This window comes from Macaca fascicularis, chromosome 2, assembly GCF_037993035.2.
Source record: "Macaca fascicularis isolate 582-1 chromosome 2, T2T-MFA8v1.1".
NCBI lineage: Eukaryota > Metazoa > Chordata > Mammalia > Primates > Cercopithecidae > Macaca > Macaca fascicularis.
The window spans coordinates 185481076-185497013 of record NC_088376.1 but is presented as its reverse complement, the minus strand read 5'-3'; the positions used below and the strand labels follow the sequence as shown (position 1 = coordinate 185497013).

The following is a 15938-nucleotide window of genomic DNA, read 5'->3' as shown; positions in this document are numbered from 1 at the left end:
GCCAGGGTGACCAAGGGGGGAGTGCTTGCATCACCCCTTCCCCATCCCAAGGCAGGGCAGTTCACAGTTCCAGGAGAGACTCCTTCCTTCAGCTTGAGGAGAGTAAAGAGGATGTTGTCTTGCAACTTGGATACCAGCTTAGGCAAAGTAAAATAGGGCACCAGGCAGAGTTCTAAGGTCCCCATCCAGGCCCTAGTTCCTGGATGATATTTTTAGACCTACTCTGCCAGAAGGGATCCCACTGCCTTGAAGAGAAGGACCCAGACCTGGTGGGATTCATCACCTGCTGACTAAAGAGCCATTGGACCTTGAATAAATATCAGTGGTATCAAGGCAGTACTCACCACAGGCCTTGGGTGAGAGCCAGGGCCATGCTGGCTTTAGGTGTGACCCAGCACATTCCCAGTGGTGAGGCCATGGGAAGAGATTTCTTCTGCTTGAGGAAAGGAGAAGGAAGAGTAAAAGAAACTTTGTCTTGCAACTAGGACACCAGCTTGGCCACAGTGGTACAGGCCATAGTGGGTCACAGACTCCTAAGGCACATTTCTGGATCTGCCCTGCACCAGAGCCCCCTGCTGCCATGAAGAGACATAACCAGGCCTGGAATCACTTACCACAAGTTGACTGAAGAGCCCTAGGGCCTTCAGCGAACATTAGTCGTAGTTCGGCAATATTTGTCACAGGCCTAGAGTGGTTGGGTCCGTGGGAAGAGAATCCTTCTGCATGAGGAGAGAAGGGAGAAGAATGGGAAGAAGCTTTTCTTGGGGCTTGGGTGCCAATGTAGCTGAACTAGAATAAAGCCCCAAGTAGATCCCAAAGGTTTCCCACTATAGGCCCTGGCTCCCAGACAGCATTTCTGGACCTACTATGGGCCAATGGAAAACTTGCACCCCGGAAAGGAGGGAAACAAGCCTGGCTGGATTCACCATCTGCTGACTGAAGAGCCCTTGGGCCTTGAGTGAGCATTAGTGTCAGCCAGGCAGTGGTACCTGCAGACCTTGGGCAAGACCCAATACTGTGCTAGCTTCAGGTAAGACTCAGCATAGTCCCAGTGGTGGTGGTCACAGGGGTGCTTATGTTACCCCTCCCCCAGCTCCAAGCAGTTCATTTGTTTGAGGGAAAGTAAGGGAAGAGAACAAGAATCTCTGCCTGGTAATCTAGGGAATTCTCCTGTATCTTACTCAAGACCAACAACACAATGTCTCTATGAACCTGCGAGAGTCACAGTGTTACTAGGCTAGGGGTGACCCCTAATGCACATAGAATTGCAGTAACCAAAGATTTGGATCACAACACTGAATTCCCGTTGAATACCGGGAAAACCCACCCAAGAAAGATGAGTACAAACAAGCCCAGACTGTGAAGACTATAATGAATACCTAACTCTTCATTGCCCAAACATTGATGAACATCCACAAGACCATCCAGGAAACATGACCTCACCAAACAAACTAAATAAAGTAACCGTGACCAATCTGTGACCTTTCAGACAGAGAATTCAAAATAGCTGTTTTGAGGAAGCTTGATGAAATTCAAGATAAGACAGAAAAGAAATTCAGAATCCTGACAGATGAATTTAACAAAAAGACTGAAAATGTAAATTCTGAAGCTGAAAAATGCAATTTGACATACCAGGAATGCATCAGAGCCTCTCAACAGCAGAATTGTTCAAGCAGAAGAAAGAATTAATGAGCTTGAAGACAGGCTATTTGAAAATACAGTCAGAGGATTCAAAAAATAATTTTAAAAATGAAGCATACCTACAGGATCTAGAAAATAGCCAAAAAAAAAAAAAAAAGGAAAATCAAAGAGTTATTGGCCTTAAAGAGGCAGTAGAGAGAGAGAGATTGGGATAGAAAGTTTATTCAAACAAATAATAATGGAGAACTTTACAAACCTAGAGAAAGATATTAATGTTCAAGTACAAAAAGGTTATAGAACACCAAGCAGGTTCAACCCAAATAAGAATATCACAAGGCATTTAGTAATCCGACTCCCAAAGGTCGAGGATAAAGAAAAGATTCTAAAAGCAGCGAGAGAAAATTAACATACAAAGGTGCTCCAATATGTCTTGCAGCAGATTTCTCAGTGGAAACTTTACAGGTCAGGAAGGAGTGGATGACATATTTCAAGTGCTGAAGGAAAACAAACAAACAACCTTTTATCCTGGAATCTAGTAAAAATATCCTTCAAACATGAAGGAGAAATAAAGATTTTCTGAGACAAGCAAAAGCTGAGGGGTTTCATCAACACCAGAACTGTCCTACAAGATGGTAAAGAGAGTTCTTCAGTCTAAAAGAAGAGGACGTAAAGAAGCAATAATAAATAATCTAAAGGTGCAAGACTCAGTGGTAATAGTAGGTACACAGAAAAACAGAATATTATATCTCTGTAACTGAGGTGTGTAAACAACTCATATCTTGATTAGAAACACTAAAAGATGAACCCATCAAATATAACTACAAAAATTTTAAGACATAGACAATATAAGATATAAATAGAAACAACAAGCAGTTAAAAACCAGGAGGGATGAAGTTCAAGTGCAGAGTTTTTGTTAGTTATCTCATTTTTTGTTTGTTAGTCCATTTGTTTTGGCAATCAGGGTTGTGTTGTCATTAGTTTAAAATAATGGGTCATAAGATGTTATTTGCAAGCCTCATGACAAACCTGAAGTCAAAAAACATACAACAGACACACAAAAAATAAAAAGCAAGAAATTAAAACATACCACTAGAGAAATCACCTTCACAAAAAGGAAGATAGAAAGGAAAGGAAAAGGGAAGAAAAGACCACAAAACACTCAGAAAACAAATAACGAAATGGTAGGAGAAAGTCCTCTCTTACCAATAACAACATTGAAGATTAACAGATTAATCTTTTCTCTCAGAAGACACAGATTGGCTGAATGAATGGATTAAAAACAAGACCCAAGATTATATTGCCTACAAGAAAAACACTTAGCCCATAAAGACACACGTAGACTGAAAATAAAGGAATGGAGAAAGATATTCCATGCAAATGGAAACACAAAAAAGGGCAGGAGTAGCTATACGTATATCAGACAAAATAGATTTCTAGATAAAAACTATTTAAAAAGAGACAAAGAATGTCATTATTTGATGACAAAAGGGTCAATTCAGCAAGAGGAGGTAACAATTGTAAATACATGTGTACCCAACACTGGGCCAGGTAAGCAGCAGTTGAGCGAGCAAAGCTTCATCTATATTTATAGCTGCTCCCCATTACTAGCATTACTGCCTGAGCTCTGCCTCCTGTCAGATCTGTGGTAGAATTCGATTCTCATAGGAGTGTGAACCCTATTTTGAACTGTGCATACAAGGGATCGAGGTCACAGGATCCTTAGGAGAATTTAAGCCTGATGATCTGTCACTGTCTTCCATCACCCCCACATGGGACCATCTGCTTGCAGGAAAACAAGTTCAGGGCTCCCACTGATTCTACATTATGGTGAATTGTATAATTATTTCATTATATATTACAATGCAATATTAATAGAAATAAAGTGCAAAATAAATGTAATGCGCTTGAATCATCCCAAAATCATCCCTGTCACCCTCATTCCATGGAAAAATTGTCTTCCATAAAACCAGTTCTTGGTGCCAAAACGTTGGGGACCACTGTTTTACTATGTCTTATAAGTTTTGGTATGTTGTATTTTGTTTTGATTCTTCTCTAAGTGTTTCCTAATTTCCCTTGTAATTTCTTTCTTGGTACATTGGTTACTTAAGAGTGGTGTTTAATTTCCATAAATTTGTGAATTTTCCAGTTTTTCTTCTGTTATTGATGTATCACTTCACCCTATTTTGGTCACAGAAGATAGTTTGCATGATAACAATGTTTTCTGATCTGTTGAAACTTAATTTGTGGCCTAACATGTTGGTTTACACTGGAAAATGTCCCAGCTGCACTTGAGAAAATTTTATATGCTCTTGTTGTTGCTTACATCTGTTAGATCTACTAGGTTCCTTGTGGTTTAAGCCCTGTGTTCTTACTTGCCTTTGGTGTGGTTTTTCTCTCCAGTATTGACAATGGGTATTGATGTCTCCAACTGGGATTGTAGAACTATTCCTCCCCTCAATTCTATCAGTATTTGGTTTATATATTTCGATGGTCTGTTGTAATGTGTGTAAATACTTATAATTATTATGTCTTCTTGCTGTATTGAAATTTTCATTAGTATATAATGTCCTTCTTTGTCTCTTGTAATGTGTTTTAATTTAAAATCTATTTGGCCTAATTAATATAGCCACCCTTGCTCTCTTTTGGGTAACAGTTGCATGGAATATCTTTTTCCATCTTTTCACTTTCAATCTATAACTTTGGATTTAAATTGAGTCTCTTATAGTCAATGTATAGTTTTGTGTTTTTGGTTTTCTTTTTAGATGGAGTCTTGCTCTGTCACCTAGGCTGGATTGCAGTGGTGTGATCTCGGCTCACTGCAGTCTTCACCTCCCAGGTTCAAGCGATTCTCGTGCCTAACTCTCTCAAGTAGCTGGGATTACAGGCATGCGCCACCATGCCTGGCTAGTTTATTTTTAGTAGAGGCTGAGTTTCACCATGTTGGCTAGGCTTGTCTTGAACTTCTGACCTCAGGTGATCCACCCTCCTCAGTCTCCCAAATTGCTGGATTACAGGCATGAGCCACCACACCCAACTAGACAATGTATAGTTGGTCATATGTTTTTATCCATTCTGCCAATCTGTCTTTTTATTGGAGAATTGAATCTATTTACACTTAAAGTACTACCAATAAGTAGGGATTTTTAGTTGGCCCTTGAACAACAATGGAGTTATAGGCACTAACCCCCCCAACCATGCAGTCAAAAATTTGTGTATAATTTTAACTCTACAAACCTTAATTACTAATAACTTATGGTTGACTGGGAGCTTTACCAATAACACAAGCAAATAACATGTATTTTCTATATTATATGTGTTGTACTGTATTCTAATAATAAAGTAAGCTAGAGAAAATAAAATGCTATTTACCGAATCATAAGGAAGTGAAAATATACTTAATATTCCTTAAACGGAAATAGAACATCATAAAGGTCTTCATCTTGGTCAATTTCACATTGAGTAGGCTGAGGAGAAGAAAGAAGAGGAGGGGATGGTCTCGATGTCTTAGAGATGGCAGAGGCAGAAAATGTGGATGAGGTAGAAAAGGAGACAGGAGAGGCAGAAACATTTTGTATAACTTTGAAAAAAATCTGTATAGGAGTGAACCTGAACAGCTCAAACCCGTGTTTGTCAAGAGTCACCTGTACCTCTGTCACTTTTCTATTTGTCTTCTATTTTCCATAGAGTGGTTTTTCCCTAATTTCCTGCATTATTTTCTTATTTGTATGGTTTTTTGTAGTGAAATATTTAAATTCCCTTTTCATTTCCTTTTTCGTGTATTTGGTAACTATTTTCTTTGTGGTTATTATGGGCATTACATCTAACATCCTGAAGTTACAACACTCTAATTTGAATTCATACCAACTTACCTTCAATAACATATAAATCTCTGCCGTTTACAACTTTGCCCCATGCCCTCTTGGTTGCTAATACCACAAAATTACATCTTTATACACTGTATATTCCCAAAATCAAAGTGATAATTTTAATGCATTAGTTTTTAAAGTTATATAAAAAACTAAATGTGCAGTTGCAAACCAAACTTAGAATTGCATTAGCTTTTAGAGTAATAATTTTTTTTTTAGTGTATTAGTACTTAAGTAGAAAACAAAAAGTGAAGTTAGAAACCTTTGTACAGTAATACTATCTTTTATACTTACATGTGTATTTACCTTTATTGAGATTTTCTTTTTCTTTATATGGCCTCAAGTTACTGTCCAATGTCTTTTCATTTTACCCTACAGAACTCCTTTAAGCATTTCTTGCAGGGGATGTCTGCTCATAATCAGTTGACTCAGGTTTGTTTATCTGGGAATATTTAATTTCTCCTTAACTTTGAAGGACACTTTTGTCAGATATAGGAATTTTGGTTGATCGGTTGTTTTAGGACTTTGAATGTACCATCCCACTGACTTCTGGCCTCCAAAGTTTCTGATTAGAAAGCTGTTGATAATCTAATTGAGGATAACTTCAATATGATGAGTTCCTTCTCTTTTGCTAATTATAAGATTTTCTCTTTCTCTTTTGAAATTTTGATTATAATTATAATGTGCCTTGCTGTGGCTTTTTTTTTTTTTTTTTTTTTTTGGAGTTCATCTTATCTGGAGTGTGTTAAGCTTGGATATTTATATCCATGTCTTTGATCAAATTTGAGAGGTTTTCAGCCTTTATTTCTTTAATTATTCCCTCTGCTCTTTTCTCTGTCTCTTCTTCTGAAACTTCTATGTTTCATGTATTGATCTGCTTGATGGTGTCCTAGTTTGCTTAGGCTATGTTCACATTTCCTCAACCGTTTTTTTCTTTTTGTTCCTCAGACTTGATCATTTCCATTGCCCTATCTTCAAGTTAACTGATTCTTCATCCTCAAATCTGCCTTTGAATCCCTTTAGTTTTTATTTCAGTTATTGTATTTTTAGCTCCAGAATTTATTTTTTGTTTCTTTTTAGCTTTTTTTATTACTTTCTTGATATTTCCATTTTGTTCATACATTTTTTTAAAATTTCTCTGTATTTTATTTTAGCTCTTTGAAAATCTTTTAACAGTTTTTTGTTGTTGTTGTTGAAGTCTTTGTGGAATAGATGTGCCACAGGTCTTTTTCAGGGATAGTTTTTGTTGTTTTAATCTTTTTAATGGGTCATATTTCCTTGCTTCTTTGTATGCGTCATATTTTCTTTCTTCTTTGTGTGTCTTATGATTTTCTTGTGGAAAACTCGCATTTGAATCTAATAGCGAGGTAACTCTGAAAATAAATTCTTCTTTTTAGGGTTTGCTGTTTTTGTTACTGTTTTTTGGGTCGGGTTTTCTTTTTTTTATTGCTATAGGCCTTCTCTGTGCCAAAGGTCAGCATGCCGTGTAAACTTAAGGTCTTCTCAGGTCTTTTTTAAGCTTGTGCCTTTCTCTAAGCATGTGTGGTCACTTTCTAATTTTTCCTGTGTCTTTCTCTTTTGTGCTTTTCAATTTTTTGCTTGTCTTTCATGTACAGCTTCCAAAGGAGGAAAAAGAAAAAAATAAAGAGGAATAAGCAGTACCACCCCTTTATATCTGGAAGGCATCTTAGCCGAGGGAGGTGTCTTTATCTGTACCTCTGTAATCAGAATCAGCAATCAGAGCACAGTTCCTGATATTTGCAGGGCAGGGTCTTTTTTGGCCACCCTGGCTCCCACAAGCTGTGTGCAAGCTGCACCAGTAACAAGTGCACAGCTGCCTGCCACAGAGCTGGGAGTGAGGGAAGGTTAGCTGCTACTGTGCTAAGATCTGAAATCAACTTCAATTTATCATCCAAACCTACCCCTGAATATTGCAATTCTTTAGTAGACTTCAGATTTCCAAATTAGTTACATCAGACAGAATCTGCCAATGCAACTGTTGCCTAGATGGGAAGACAGATTCCTGGTTCTTTCTACTCCACTATCTTTACAGAATTCTCTGTATAATGATGTTTAGTATTTTATTTCAGATTTGATAAAAACATAATTTGAATATTAATTTTAAAATTTCTTCAAATACTGTCAATGAACATTGCCAGACATGTTGCAGCATTTATTTATTTCATATTGTTTAAAATTTTATGTGGTCAGGATAAATTTTATCCTTTCTTTTTCTTTAATTTTGTGTTTGGTTTGGAGAAGGGATGAAGTCATGTATCATTGTTTCACACTGGACTGGGAATCTAATAAGATTATGACCACATGAATTTTCTTCTGCATTATTTAACTGAAACCACATTTGGTTAATGGAATTTGAGAAAATAAGAGGCATTTAGAAGATAATGTGTGTAACTCTAAATGAAATCAAAGGAATCAACTCTATAGGACATAATCTCACATAGTATTATATAGTATAAGGAGAAAAATAAGTAAACAAAAACATTTATTTTGTTTGTCAACTTTTACTATCTCTCCTCATGCATTCTGTGACTACTCAGCTACTGTCGACACTAAAGTGCTTTTACGTATGCTTATGTTGGCTCTATTAGCTCGGTGAAGTATCTCTGTAGGAGACATTACTCAGCTCAATTCCATCAATTGGATGTGCCCTTTTGAGTTGTTTTCCCAATACTGTGATTGTTATGCACCTTGCTGAGTATTATATCCAATGGGGATCAAGGATTGCTTTGTTTTTCTACATCTAGTCGGAGCCTCATTCTTTTTAGTGTAAACAACACAAAAATTTCATAGGCATGCATCATTTATAGCACAAACTAGGCAGCCGGCCTCATTAATGTGTACACCTAGAGTTGCTGTAACTATCAGCAAGAAACCGTGTTAATAAATAGCTTTGTTTGTTTCACCTGCTAGGCTCTAATAGCATCCCCAAAGTAATCTTGATCTAACAGCTTGAGTCTTTTGCAAAAATGATCAAGTGATCAATTCTTTTTAACACACAGAAGTAAACTTCAGTGCTGTGCAGGATGCCAGGTTCAGGAACAGTTGCCATGAATAGCAACAGAAATTTAACATGAATCGTGCAATTTGGCTTATGTCTTAGTCTGTTTTCCGTTGCTTAATACCTGAAACTGGGTAATTTATAAAGAAAAAGAATTTCTTTCTTACAGTTATGGAGGCTGAAAAGTACAAGGTCAAGGGACCACAGTTCATGAGGGCATTCTTGCTGGTGGGACTCTGCAGAGTATCAAGGTGGTGCAGGGTGCCATGTGGCAAGGAAGTTGAGCATGCTAGCTAGCATCTCTTTTTAAAGCCCCAGTCCCATGATAACCCATTAATCCATCAATCCATTAATTAATTAATTCATTAATCTGTGAATGGATTAATCCTTTCATGAGGAAAGAGCTCTCATGACCCAATAGCTTCCTCAAGGCCCTACTTCTCAATATTGCCACTTTGGGGATTAAGTTTCAACATGAGTTTTGAAGGCAATAAACATTAAAACCATAGCAGCTTGAGTATACCCACTAACAGATTTTTAAGTCATTACACTATATCTGAAAGAAACGAGGCAGTGGACCTAAAGGAAATCAGAAGGTTTACCTAAAAACCTGTTTTTATTCATTCAGAAAATAGTTCATGAAGATCTAAGATGCACCAGGTTATGTGAGCCACTGAAGAAAAAGTACTAAATAAAGTTGACATCATCTTTGCCTTCATGAATGTATATTTTGGTAAAGGAGAAAAACAACTAAGTACACAAATCATTTAATTATGATACAATAAAATACTTCAATGTGGAATGAGAGTGAGTAACTTGGAGATTTACATCTGTTTCTCATTTTCACAGAAGTCAATGGCCCTAAATAACTTGTGATTTAGTTTGATAGAGATTAATATATATAATTTTGATATTCAGTATTGCCAGTCAGCCTATTTATGAGCATGTGTACATGTGAATTATTTTACATTATAGTTCTGTGATAAAAGTCACAATACATTATAGCTCAATCTTTATTATTAAAAATAAAACACTTCACATGCAATATTTAGAATTAAAATTTAGAAAATGATAAAGTTAAGGTTTTCAAAATGTCTAATTGTCATTTTACATTTATTTATAAATTTAGCCTCTTTATACATTAGGCCAAATAGTAATTTAAGAAGGTTGCATGTATATGTTTATGGGCTAATGAGATAAAATGTAATTTTTATTATTTCTGGTTGCCTTAATTTAATGTTGAAACCTTAATATATTGTGTTAACATCATTTAGGTGTACTTTGCTTCATGCTATTTTTTGAAAAAATGCAGCAACAAGTACCCTGTGTGTTAATTGAATCCATAGTTGAGCGTTTACACATTAATTAACTTGAAGGAAAGTCTATTGAGGTATGCAAACTACTGAGTCAAGGTGTCAATTTTATTTTTCTTTTAATCAGGTGGTCCAATCTGTGAAAGTGTTTATGGTCCTAGTTTGTAAATTTATTTACTAGTTAATAAACTAGTTAGGAAGTTTATTAAGTGTATTAAGTTTATTAAGATTACTGTAATGCTCCTGAAAAAAAGGAACAAAATCTATGTTTGAAATGCGAGTAATTTAATTACTTATTTATAGAATTTAAGGATAATTTATTATTGTTATACTTTGTAGATTTTGCTTTTTCTGTAAGTGTAATTTATTTAGTATAAGAGATAATGTGGAGGTGTTGATAAGGTTAAGAATTCTCTACACACAACAACAGTTCTGAAACACCACATGTAAGAGTTTTTAATAGAAAATATCAAAAGCTTAATTATGCCACATTGCCCCTGCTATCTATCTATATCTATATCTATATCTATATCTATATATACACACACATATAGATATATATATATATCGCAGGTGCTGCAAAAACAAAAGTAAATTATTTCTACAGTTGTACAAGTTTATGTATTAATTTTTTTTTTCCTAGAATCCTAACTAAGTTTTAAGCACCCATTTGAAATGCAGGTTTATGGGACAACCACTGGCCTGCAAATTTGAATACCAGGGTTAGACATCTCACAAATTCCCCCTGGTTTACTTATCTCATTGTAAAATAATGGGGTAGGTTAATATTTAACCTCAAGTCTCTTTTAGCAAATCAATGTTGCAATCCACAGTGGCATGCTCATTTGCTTTTTCATTTTTGAATTTTACATATTTTACTGTTTAAAAAAGAACCTCTGAATTAGATACGGAAAACAGTATGGCAACTCTTCAAAACACTAAAAATATAATTACCATATTATCTAGTAATTCCACTTCTAGATATATACCCAAAATAATTGAAAGCAGGGACTTGAATGGTTATTTGTGTACCAGTGCTCATAACATCAATATTCACAGTAGCCAAAAGAAGGAAGCAACCCAAATGGCCATTAAAAGATGAATGGATAGGCCAGGCGTGGTGGCTCAAGCCTGTAATCCCAGCACTTTGGGGGGCCGAGATGGGCGGATCATGAGGTCAGGAGATCGAGACCGAAACCCCGTCTCTACTAAAAAATACAAAAAACTGGCCAGGCCTGGGCGACAGAGCGAGACTTTGTCTCAAAAAAAAAAAAAGGATAAAAAAAGGTGGTATATACATACAATTGAAAGATACACATCCTTAAAACTGAAGAAAATTTTTACACATGCTACAACATGGATTATCCTTGAGGACAGGAGGCTAAATGAAATATCAGTCACGAAAGAAGAAATGATGTATGATTCCACTTATATAATATACCTAGAATAGTCAAATTCATAAAGACAGAAAGTAGAATAGTGGTTTCCAAGTGCTGGGAGAGGACAAAATGGGGAGCTCCTGTTTAATGGGTATGAAGTTTCAGTTTGGGAAGATGAAAAATGTTCTGGATATCGATGATAGTGATAGCTACATAGTAGGATCGAAATGTCCTTAATGTTACTGAAGTGTATGCTTAAAAATAATTTAAATGGTATATTTATGTTGTCTATATTTTACCATGATAAAAAGTTCTGAATTAGTGGGAAATTTTTGAGAAAAATTAAAAGGACACAGAGAAAGCCAGATTCTAAAATTTTAGCAATTATTTTTAACGGGATTTTACACTAATATGGTAGAACCTGTTAGTGTTACCCAAACCAATTTTTTGGAGATTTAGTCGTCTTTTTTTTTTTTTTTTTTTAACATTTGACATAAACAGTAATTTTCTCCCCATTTTGTTTTAAGTATTTCAGGAGACATCAAGAAAGCAGGGCAAATTTGAGGTATAGGTAAAAATAAGGCAGACAACTATTCTTTATGTAACACAGTTCCTTAGAATTATGTCACAGCTAGCAAAATTTCAATGAAAAAAATCTAATCTTCATGATTAAAATCATGTTTTAAAAGAGTATGCAAAAACAGTTACAATATAAAAACATAATTTGTATCTATGCAACTCTGGAGACTTGAATTTAAATGAATATTAATTAACATAGTAACTGTAATTATTCGCCTTAGCAAAATCAAAGGGACCGATTTCTAAAATAAAAATGTCCTATTTAAAACATGATTTATTTTAGAATATGTTTGGAATTTACTTTTAAAAGTACATTTTTAAAACTTACTGATTTCTTAAAATTTAGAAAATTATTTTTTGGCAGTAACTTCAAGAGATTAATGAAGCACAAATTGAAGACTTGAACTTGAGATGTCTACATCTTTAAAACTATTGTAAGCAACTTTTCCATTCTAAAAACATACCTTGTCTCAGGTTGATTTAGGCTTTAAACAGAAGTGTTAAAGTGTTTAAGTTCCAAAAGACTCTGCTGAATCCAAAGGAATAAGAGAATTATTTGTTAACAAAACACATTATCAATAACTTAGTAGCTAGACCTGCTCTACTAATACCTTGATATACAAAATGCAATCATAGAAAATGAAAGATGTAGATATATTCACTCTATAATGATTCGAAAGGCAAATGAATATCTCTTAAATTTTGTGTAAGAAGCTATTATCATAATCATATTCATTTAGAACTTTACAATATGATGTTGATTTTACTTAGATACATTTTTAAAGACTTAAAAAATTTGAAATAAAGATGTTTCAAAGAGATTAAAGCAGTAGATGAGCCTCAAGTTCTATAATATTCTATATTATTTCTTCCAAATTCTACTCTACGGACATCATTAGCAAAATATTTAAAATATTATGACAGGAAAAATCATGAAGACTTTTATTTATTTATTTATTTATTTATTTGAGACAGAGTCTCACTCTGTTGCTAGGCTAGAGTGCTGTGGCGTGATCTTGGCTCACCACAACCTCTGACTCCCTGGTTAAAGGGATTCTCCTACCTCAGCCTCCTGAGTAGCTGAGATTGTAGGCACAAGCCACCACGCCCAGCTAATTTTTATATTTTTAGTAGAGATGGAGTTTCACCATGTTGGCCAGGGTGGTCTCGATCTCCTGACGTCGTGATCCACCTTCCTGGGCCTCCCAAAGTGTTGGGATTACAGGCGTGAGCCACCGCGCCTGTCTGAGACATTTTAATAGATTACATTTTTTCACTCTTCATCTTTGTGATTTTCATGTAAACAATTCCTGACTGAATTTAAATGAAAGGAAACTTTAGGTTTGTTTCCTTGCTTAATTTTTTTCAGTTAGAACTAGTCTGTTTTGATCATCCCTAGGTTAAGGGGTTTGCTTTAGTTTTCAACATGTTTATTTTGCAAGATGAAAAAGCATCTTACCTTTTGTGAGGAGTAAGATTCAGGCACTCAGTGGAGTAAAACTCTTAACTGCTACAATTCGGATTACAAATTCATATTGCACCATCAAAATTTCTCTCTCACAATACTTAGGGAAACATACTCACAATTAAGCAGATTATCTCTATATCAGCCTGAAAAAAATTCTGTATGGTATTATTGTTTTCATTTATGTTGAAATACCACAGAGATTTAAGTTCTTTCTAACTACAGAAACCTACACATTGTGATTTATTGATCCTTTGTATTTCCATCTAAATCTAGATATTCACATTTTTTCTGATTTTTTCATATTCTGTGCAGTTTTACGTTCTTGTATACTAATAAAAGCAATATGTTGGGTGGAACACTTTAATTAATTAATTACTTCAGCAAATATTTATTCAGCATCTACTGTGTATCAGGCAGCATTCATGGTGCTAATAACAATGCCCTAAGTCAATCCGGAAGGCAACGGTTTAAAATTTTTCAGCTATGGAAGATTTAAAGTTGTAAAGCCCTCTTTTAAAATTACATATTAGATTGGATCATTTCAGTAATTAACAGAGGTGCACTGTGGTCATGTGTACATGTGTGGAAATGCTACCTCTGAGTAGGTTTATTGTTAATGCAGTCACTAATCTTAGACCGAATTAATAGCACACGACCATGGAATATGCAATTACCGTTTTTTTCCTCACTTCCCTGTGAAAAGAGAGAAGAGAACAAGGATAAGCAATAATCAGACATGATAGTGAGTAATGCCAAGAAAAACTGTATGTTTGGAAAACCTTAAAAAAGAAAAAGCAATTGATTATGATTTTGCAATTATGTAGAATACAAAAAACCTTGGATTGTAAGTCCAGAAACTTCGGTACGTGCTACCTCTTGCCATTGTTTGAAAATGGCACAGCCTTAAATTTTATTTCATTGAACTTCATTTCTGTTCCTGTGAAATGAAAGTAAGAAGAGCTGCATTTACTAAGCACTTACCACATGCCAGGAACTATTCTCAGCATTTTACACATATTGATTCATTGAATTCTCACAACACTGCAGGAGGAGATATTACCATCCCCTTATGACAGATGAAGAAATAGTGTTAAATATATTAGGAACTTATTCAATGATAAATAGCTGGTAAGGGGGGACTCTGAGATTTGAACTCAGTGTGTCTTACTCCAGGACCCATGTTCTTAAGCTGTGAGTGCTTTTGTGAGGATACACATGAGATCAAAATAAAATAGCTTTGAAATCTATTGTGTTACATACACTAGAGTAATACAGTATTATATTAATGTGTTAACGATTAACGATTAATACTTTTTTCCTTTTTTTTTTTTTTTATGCAAACCCATTTTTAAAGTAAATAGAGAACAATGTAACGCCCTACATCAGCTAAAACCAGGTCACATGCTCAACCCCGGCCCACTCTGCAGCCCTGTTGGAGAGCAGCAAGGAGAGCAAAGTCCCAGAATCGATTTCCCTGGCTCACTTCCTTTGGGCTGTTTCTGGCTGGTTGTGTCCCTGGGTGGCCAGTGACTTGCTTCTTTCGAGGCAGCTTCTCTCTCTCATTCTTCTTTTTTTCCTCACTTTTTTGCCTAACTGCTTACTCCCTTCTCCTAAGTCCAAAGGTGGTGACAGTTGTCTTGGGGGGTTGCTTTTATATTTTTTGTGTGTGGTTTTCTGTTTCTAGCTTGGAATAAGCCCTGTGGTTCCCCTACAACTTGCTCACACCTTTGTAACCTGCCCCTTTTATAAACTCTTCCTAAATTACCCTAATTTGAATATACTATTTCATATACAATTGGTATGGTATACTTGCTCTTAGGAAGCCTTTTGGGGAGTTTCAGGTTATATTATCAGGTTAATACAACTAGCCAGAATATGTATATTCAATAAGAAGAATAACAGACTATTACAGTGAAAAGTTTGTCTCTACTTAAGACAGTGTCCTAAAAAAAAGTCAGCACATTTAAAATATAGAAAGCCAAAAATAAAAATATGTCCGTATAACCACAGCCTGACTACTTCTATCTTCCTTCTTTCTGTAACATAACACTACTTTCACACTTCTTAAATAATTCATGTATACTTTCACAAGTTCAAGGTGCTGACTTCAAAGCTCAAAATTTACATGTTCTTTGTTTGACAACATTACCATATGTTGGTAAACACTGAACCCATCTGGAATATTGCAAGCCTTTCCCTAATAATATTGTAAAGAGTCGAATGCCAGAAACTATCTTTTGTTCTGAGACAAATATCAGTTAATCTTAACAGGAAAACCTTTTAATTTCTATGGTCTTCGTTATGTTTTATTATTTGAGAAAAGAAAATACACTAGTCTACACAGACATTAAAATGAGACTGTCATTTCTTTTTCTCTTAAAATGTATTTTGTGACTAATTTTGAAACATTTAGTTATTTATAAATATATATGATTAATATAACAAAGACGTCAACAATACTTCATCGTGTATAAATTTATTGAATTTGAAAATATAAATGCTTATGCAAAAATAAATATAGCATTTTGTTTTCATGAACCATATTGCATAACTAATGATTTTCCTTATTAACCTCTGTCTACAAAGTAGGTCAACCTATCTATCATAACAACCACATGTATCAGTCAAAACTAATAAAATATATATATGGTATTTACATTTGCTACACTTAT

At 35.1% G+C, this 15938-nt stretch overlaps 1 protein-coding gene across 7 annotated transcripts in view; it reads left to right on the top strand.

The window, feature by feature from the left end:
• EPHA6 (EPH receptor A6) overlaps positions 1-15938 on the top strand; it is a 930448-nt gene that overhangs the window by 540589 nt on the left and 373921 nt on the right. The gene's annotated exons all lie outside the window — the stretch shown is intronic.